Genomic DNA, 8,546 nt, shown 5'->3' with positions numbered 1-8,546 from the left:
GGATCCCCCTTTCCCTACAGTATACTCAGTCTGCACACACTTGCCACTTGGCCAACATTGCAATGGTCTGTTCACAAAAACATACCCCAAATGTACATGTGTATGGAGAAACTGTTCATCAAATAGCAATAGCACAGCCTTCCTCCTTCCATCCGTCATACAGTTCAAGCAACATGCCTCCTCTACTCCTGGTATGCAGTGTTTAATTAAGACGTTGAGCCTCAATTTCCACCGAGACACCAGGGAAGACACATTTTATCTGTGTCCTGCTCAGAAAGTCAAAGCTTTCCACTTCATACTCCCATAATTTTCAGAGCCACAATGCACATTCCTTTTGTTCTTCTGATACACAATAAATCAATACCATACCGCTTCTGGTAACTCTGGCTGTTCCCACCTTTCCCAATGTGTCCTCCACCATCTGCGCGACAGCAATTTGGTCTCCCAAAAATATACCGAGCAAAAATATAAATGCAACATGTAAAGTGTTAATCCCATGTTTCATGCTCTGAAATAAAATATCCCAGAAATGTTTTGATATGCACAAAAAAACATATTACTCTCAAATTTGGGCACAAATTTGTTTTCATCCCCGTTAGTGAGCATTTCTCCTTTGCCAAGATAATCCATCCACCTGACAGGTGTGGCATATCAAGAAGCTGATTAAACAGCGTGATCATTACACAGGTGCATACTGTATCACAGGTGCACCTCTCTCAATATGAGCAAGACAAAGGAGCTGATCGTGGACTATAGGTAAAGGAGGGCCGAAAAAGCAGGGCTTTCTGACATCCAGGACCTACAGTATATACTAGGTGGTGTCAGAGAAGGCCCAAAAAATTGTCAAAGACTCCAGTCACCCAAGTCATAGACTGTTCTCTCTGCTACCACATGGAAAGCTGTACCGGAGCGCCAAGTCTAGGACCAAAAAGCTCCTTAACAGCTTGTACCCCCAAGCCATAAGACTACTGAACAACTAATCAAATGGCCACCCGGACTATCTTGTTTTTACACTGCTGCCACTCACTGTTTATTATCTATGCATAGTCACTTTACAAATGACCTGGACTATCCTGTACCCCCGCACATTGACTTGGTAGCGGCACCCTGTATATAGCCTTGTTATTGTTAAGTACATTTATTGTGTTGCTTTTTGATTGATTACATTTTTTAAACTTTAGTTTATTTAGTAAATATTTTATCAACTCTATTTCTTGAACTGTATTGTTGGTTAAGGGCTTGTAAGTAAGCATTTCACGGTAAGGTGTTGTATTCGGCACATGTGACAAATTCAATTTGATTTGTGCTGGGGACAATAAAAGGCCACTCTACAATGTGCAGTTCTGTCACACAACACAATGCCACAGGTGTCTCAAGATTTAAAGGAACGTACAATTGGCATACTGACTGCAGTAATGTCCACCAGAGCTGTTGTCAGATAATTTAATGTTCATTTCTCTTCAATAAGCCGCCTCCAATGTAATTTTGGAGAATTTGCAGACCATAATTCCTCCTTCACCAAACTTTACAGTTGGCACTATGCATTCGGGCAGGTAGCATTTTTCTGGCATCCGCTAAACCCAAGCTGTGTTCAAACACACATTCTAACATAATGCATACTACATACCTCTACAGGATCAGTGGGGGCCCCGCCGTACGGTTGAGCTAACGCAGGCTAATGCGATTGGCATGAGATTGTAAGTAACAAGAACATTTCCCAGGACATAGACATATCTGATATTGGCAGAAAGCTTAAATTATTGTTAATCTAACTGCACTGTCCAATTTACAGTAGCTATTACAGTGAAAAAACACCATGCTATTGTTTGAGGAGGAAAATTTAGGAAAATGTGTTAATAAACTAATTAGGCACATTTGGGCAGTCTTGATACAACATTTGAACAGAATACAATGTTTCATTGGATAAGTCTAAAACTTTGCACATACACTGCTGCCATCTAGTGGCCAAAATCTAAATTGTGCCTGGGCTGGAATAATACATGATGGCCTTTCTCTTGCATTTCAAAGATGATGATACAAAAAAACGCATGGTGGTTTTTCTAGGTATTATATTTTACCAGATCTAATGTGTTATATTCTCCTACATTCATTTCCACAAACTCCAAAGTGTTTCCTTTCAAATGGTATCAAGAAATTGTGTATCCTTGCTTCAGGTCCTGAGCTACAGGCAGTTAGATTTGGGTATGTCATTTTAGGCGAAAATTGAAAAAAAGGGGCGGATCCTTAAGAGGAGTGTATACTATATACTATTAGTTAATTTTAGTATACTGTAAACGAATGGGTATTGTTTCAGTTGAGCGTACTTGAGCTTTTCCTGGCTACCAGAAGTTGATGCTGTTGCTATGCAACCTCTTGCTAGCTTGTTAGCAATACAAATGACTAGCTAGAAATTGTACAATTTCGGGTGTGTTCGTAAATTCAATCTGGAGTGCCAAAGTGCGCTCTGGGCATTGGTAAATCCAGAGCATTGTCAGATTGTTCATTTGTAAATTCGCTCTTGGAGCGTTCAGAGCGCACACTGAATGCTCTGGCCGAGGAGTGGGGTTGATCCAAGCATTCTGACCTCAAAACAGCAGTCAAGCACCCAAGCTAACTGGCTAACTTGCTATCTACTTCCAGACACAAATGAGAGAACACTTCACTCTGACCATTTTACTTGCCCTAGCAGAGCTGGTTAGGCTGTTTTCATGGTATCCACAGCGTTGGTGACTGTAACTGTGCTCCTGGCAACAATTTAATGATGCTTGTTTTTTCTGACACCGGACATATTCAACGGGTGTTGAGCATTCATAAATCCATTCATAAATCAGTTATTCTGCGCTCTGGCACACGAGAGTGCTCTGCAATTGGAGTAGATAGCCAGAATTAACAATGTTCATTGAGAACTCACAACGACTATACCACGTAGCTAAGAATGACGTGAATAATCAAATCAATAAATGTTGGGTAGTTAGTTAGATAGCGTATAGTTAATATACTGCCTGGCAAGTTTGATATATTAGGAGTCAACTAACGTTAGGATGGTAACTAACTAACTTACTGTAATGCTATGCTGTTCGTAAGGATAGCGTAGCTAACAAATTGTCAGCCAACATAATGTGTAACGCAACTTATTTGAAAAGTCATTACTTTATTACATTGCTCAACATTTTCTAAACATTTGCCATAATTAGTTAAAGCAATGCATTTTTATCCACTTCGCCTGCATATTTAACGCCATTTTCTTCAAATCACACCCATTTTATGAAGAATTGCATTATGGGCCCTAAAAGCACGGAAATAGTGCCCACTGCTTGTATACTTCGTATTTTGGTGAATTTAGTACAACATCTGGGAAGTTTTGGCATACTAACTATATCCATACTATGACCAATAAGCATACTACATACTCAATTACGTCACAAATAGTACGGTTAGTGCGGTTAGTATGAGTATTCCAACACAGCTCCAGATTCGTTCGTCGGACTGCCAGATGGTGAATCGTGATTCAAGCTTTACACCACTTCAGCCAACGCTTGGCATTGCGCATGGTGATCTTAGGCTTGTGTGCGGCTGCTCGGCCATGGAAACCCATTTTATGAAGCTGCTGACGAACAGTTCCTGGGCCAACGTTGCTTCCAGAGGCAGTTTGGAACTCGGTAGTGAGTGTTGCAACCAAGGACATATGATTTTTACATGCTACTCGCTTCAGCACTCGACTGTCCCACTCTGTGAGCTTGTGTGGCCTACCACACGGCTGAGCCGTTGTTACTCCTGGACATTTCCACTTCACAATAACAGCACTTACAGTTGACCGGGGCAACTCTAGCAGGGCAGAAATTTGAAGAACTGACTTATTGGAAAGGTGACATTGAAAGTCATTTAGCTTTAAGTAAGGCCATTCTACTGCCAATGTTTGTCTATGGAGATTGTATGAATGTGTGCTTGATTTTATACACCTTTCAGCAACGGGTGTGCCTGAAATAGCTAAATCCACTCATTTGAAGGGGTGTCCACATACTTTTGTATATATAGTGTATATCTGCCTTCCGTATCTGCGGTGGAAGGTGGCAAAGCTACAGCGGTGTTTGTTAGACCAGGAGATATCCCGAAAAATTGGTCTTCTCATGAAAATGTCTGACCCCTCTATGTCTATATAAGGTCCCACTGTTGACAGTGCATGTCAGAGCAAAAACGAAGCCATGAGGTCAAAGTAATTGTCCGTAGAGTTCTGAGACAGGATTGTGGTGAGGCACAGATCTGGGGAAGGGTATCAACACATTTCTGCAGCATTGAAGGTCCCCAAGAACACAGTGGCCTCCATCATCCTTAAAAGGAAGAAGTTTGGAACCACCAAGACTCTTATTAGAGCTGGCCGTCCGGCCAAATTGAGCAATTGTGGGTGAAGGGCTTTGGTCAGGGAGGTGACCAAGAACCCAATGGTCACTCTGACAGAGCTCCCAGCATAGGGCAACTTGTCATCAGCATCTGGCTCTGAGGAGGATTCTTGAGAGACGAGGCCTACTCCTAACTATTGAATAAAATGTCACATTGAATTCTGTCTCTGTTGTCATTCAGTTAAGCCTGTAATGATTGAACTGGAGTTATTCATGACTATAAACATGAACATGTTTTTCTAAAAGTGAGGAAAGGGGAGGGGTGCTGAGTGGGACTTACTCTGTTACACAAACACATCTTGCCATATCATTACCAAATATTTCAGTTTCAGTGGTCAGATAAGAATCTCCTTAGCATAGCACATATTCAGCAATGAGTTCTCCCTGTAGATAAAACTGTAGACAGACAATAAACTGTTTTTTAAATCAACCAGGTTCACAGAGTTTGGGGTCAGTGAACAGAATATGATGTGTAGGGTCTGTGAACAGAGTAAGATGTGTTGTGACATATGTCAGATGAGAAGTTGTTGTGCAATACAAGTTGAATTGGTTGCCAGTTCCTCCTCTTGAGACAGTTCTCGTGCCAGAAACAATAACTTCTTATCATTGTTTTGAATCTTTGGTCATGTTTTGAGGTTTTTGACTTAAGTAAGAAGCCCAGTCCAATACAACATGTGAGTTCAATTATTCAGGTCTTGAGCAAATCAACATTTATAATAAACATTTACAGACAACGTTGACATAAATGACAACACCAGGTCACACAAACAGACAGAGCCATATAAAATACATATAAGCCTAACAGTAGTAGTATTACTAGTATTACATGTTGCAACTGTTAGCAAGTGAAACAGCATGCGGCTATGTACAATACTTCTATTTGTACATTCTCATTTCCTGCTACAAGATGGCGAGCTATATTAACCTGGTGGGGTTGGTGTGCGGAGACGTGTGGCTGGGGGGCGCGGCTTCTCTCGTTGACAGTGGCGCTCCCAACGGGAGGCTGTCCAACCAGAGGATCTCAATGAACAGACCATCTGTTTTTTTTATTTGAACCTTTATTTAACTAGGCAGGGCAGTTAAGAACAAATTCTTATTTACAATGATGACCTAGGAATAGTGGGTTAACTGCCTTGTTCAGGGGCAGAACAACAGTTTGAGAACCTGTCCGCGGCGTGCAGCGACCGGTGGCAGGTGGGTGTGCGGGTGATTCGCCACGTGCTGGGCTTCTTCCTGCCACTGTTGGCCATGGTCGTCTGCTACAGCTGCACTGCAGCGACGCTGTTCCGTGGCGTGCGGAACGGCGGCCAGAAGCACAAGGCCATGCGCGTCATCCTGGCCGTCGTGCTGGCATTCGTGGCATGCTGGCTGCCGCGCAACATCAGCATGCCGGTGGACAAGTTGGACGAGGAGACATGTGAGTTCCGGAACAGGGTGAGTGTGGTACTGTATGTCACCGAGGTGATGGCGTTCATGCACTGCGCTGTCAACCCTGTGCTGTATACCTTCATCAGGCAGAAGTTACGGAACAATCTCTTGGTGACGCTCCACAAGCATGGGCGGATCAGCAAGACGGTGATGGTGGCTTACAGCACGGCCAGTCAAAGGTCTAGGAACACCTCCGTTACCCTGTAAGTTTTCAGTAATCAGGGGGTGGTGTGGAAGAGTTGTGTTTCACTGGTTCCTCACACCGTATGGTCAGGGGTGGGCGCATGGTGAAAAACTTGTTTTTCATGTTCTAGGGTTGTGCGTATGTGTGTGTACAGTGGTTCCTCCTTTAAAAGTTGCGAGCTTGCACTGCAGGACTTAGAGGTACCCAGGGTCATGGTTTCATTGCTCCAGACCATCACAAGGGGGAGTTAGAGCACTCATTATGCATTTCGGTCCCAAGGTTTTTATATGACCAATCATATCGAGTGGCTCCAATGACGAATTTTGACGCGAGCCACCCTTGCCTTGTGGCGTTCTTCAACAAAGATGGCTGACAAAACATTACGGTGGAACCAGATGTAAGTTGTTATAACGTCATAACGAGTCAAGCAAAACATTTACAATTGAGAGGAATATGTTAGTTAATTTAGAGACAAACGTTTGTGCATATTTTTTTGTCATAAAGTTAATTTACAAAAATCGCTATTTAGCAAGTTATCTGACTAGCTAACATTAGCCAGCTAGCTAGTGTTAGGAGAATGAATTTGTAATTCGTGTTGTTTAAAACCTCTCTGGGATAGCGGGACGGTAGCGTCCCACTTGGCCAATGGCCAGGGAAAATGTAGAAATTGTATAAAATCAAACTTTCATTAAATCACACATGTAAGATACCAAATTAAAGCTAAACTCGTTGTGAATCCAGCCAACATGTCAGATTTCAAAAAGGCTTTTCGGCGAAAGCATAAGATGCTATTATCTGATGATAGCACAATGTCAACAAAGAGAGAGTAGCATATTTCAACCCTGCAGGCGCAACTCAAAACGCAGATATAAAATATAAAACATGCATTACCTTTGACGAGATTCTTTTGTTGGCACTCCAATATGTCCCATAAACATCACAAATGGTCCTTTTGTTCGATTAATTCCGTCCATATATATCCAAATTGTCCATTTATTTGGCGCGGTTGATCCAGAAAAAAACAGCTTCCAATTTGCGCAAAGTCACTACAAAATATCTCAAAAATTACCTCTAAACTTTGCCAAAACATTTCAAAGTACTTTTGTAATACAACTTAAGGTATTTGTAAACGTTAATAATCGATCAAATTGAAGACGGGTCTATCTATTTTCAATACAGGAGATAAACAAACTAACGCTACTTTCTTTAGTCTTGCGCAACTCTCAAACAGTACACATGACGTTACTCTACTTCCTGATGGCCTTCTTCTTCATTGCACAAATGAATAACCTCAACCTATTTCCTAAGACTGGTGACATCCAGTGGAAGCAGTAGGAACTGAGAACAGAGGGATTAGAAATCTGGCTTCCCAATGAAACCTCATTGAACAGACAGTGACTTAAAAAAAAAAAAATGATGGTTAGTCCTCGGGGTTTTGCCTGCTACATAAGTTCTGTTATACTTACAGATATGATTCAAACAGTTTTAGAAACTTCAGAGTGTTTTCTATCCAAATCTACTAATAATATGCATATCTTATATTCTGGGGATGAGTAGAAGGAAGTTGAATTTGGGCATGCTATTTTTACAAAAGTGAAAACTCTGCCCCCTATCCTAGAGAAGTTAATGTTTTCGGGACTCCTGAGAAAACCAGCAAACCAGGCTGTCGTCTTGTGAAACAGTGGATGTAAAGAATCTAGCTAGCTAAAGCATTTACTGCAAATTGAATGTACAATTGTGTAAGCTTGCCTTGCAATGCAGCTGAAGTGACATAGCTAGCTGACTATTTACTTGCTTATTGTGTAGTGGAGGATAAAAATAACTGTATGCCTATGGGTGTGTAGCTAGCTACAGTATGTAGCCAATCTGTGTATGGACCCTAAAACGTTAGGTTCTGAACTTGTCACGAATCCCGTTTCCTGAGTCGGTTTTTTGCCTGTGTTCTGTCCTGGAGTGTTTTTTCCGGCGTCCTGGAACGCACCCTGTCTGGTTGCCGGGCAATGTAGCCAGTTGGGAGTTCTGATTACCCGCACCTGTATCCCATCAGCTATCTGCACACCTGGTCCTGATCATCATCTCTCCTCTTCATAAGCCCGGACCTGACATCCATTCCCTGCCGGATCGTTAGCCATGAACAGTATGTTGTGCCATAGTATCAGCCTCAAGTTGGATAGAATTTGTTTTGTTGTTTTTTACGTATTGCTTGCCTTAAACTTACCTCCGTTTGTTTTGTCTTCAGTTACTCACCCGGATCATTTACCCCATTCCCGCCTGGTCGTCGGAGGATTCTGCTACCCCATTGGATCCACCTATTTACTCCCATCAACTCACCACCGCTGCCCGCTACGCCACCTGGATATATCTACCCATTCACATTCACTTATAAATAAATACTCACCTTCTTCCTACTCTCCTTGTCCTGGTCTGCTTCTGGGTTCGATTTTGAAAAAACGTGACAGAACTAATATTCATACCAATCTAAGAACCTCAGCTACCATAGTTGTTGTATCAACTTCAAGTCTGAATGGCATTAATGA

At 42.1% G+C, this 8,546-nt stretch overlaps 1 pseudogene; it reads left to right on the top strand.

Moving 5' to 3' along the window:
- The first annotated feature begins 5,304 nt into the window (after positions 1–5,304).
- LOC120063993 lies at positions 5,305–6,032 on the top strand (annotated as a pseudogene).
- Positions 6,033–8,546: the final 2,514 nt, after the last annotated feature.

The sequence above is a fragment of the Salvelinus namaycush genome, chromosome 19 (genome assembly GCF_016432855.1).
Source record: "Salvelinus namaycush isolate Seneca chromosome 19, SaNama_1.0, whole genome shotgun sequence".
NCBI lineage: Eukaryota > Metazoa > Chordata > Actinopteri > Salmoniformes > Salmonidae > Salvelinus > Salvelinus namaycush.
This window is presented reverse-complemented; position numbering and strand designations above follow the sequence as displayed.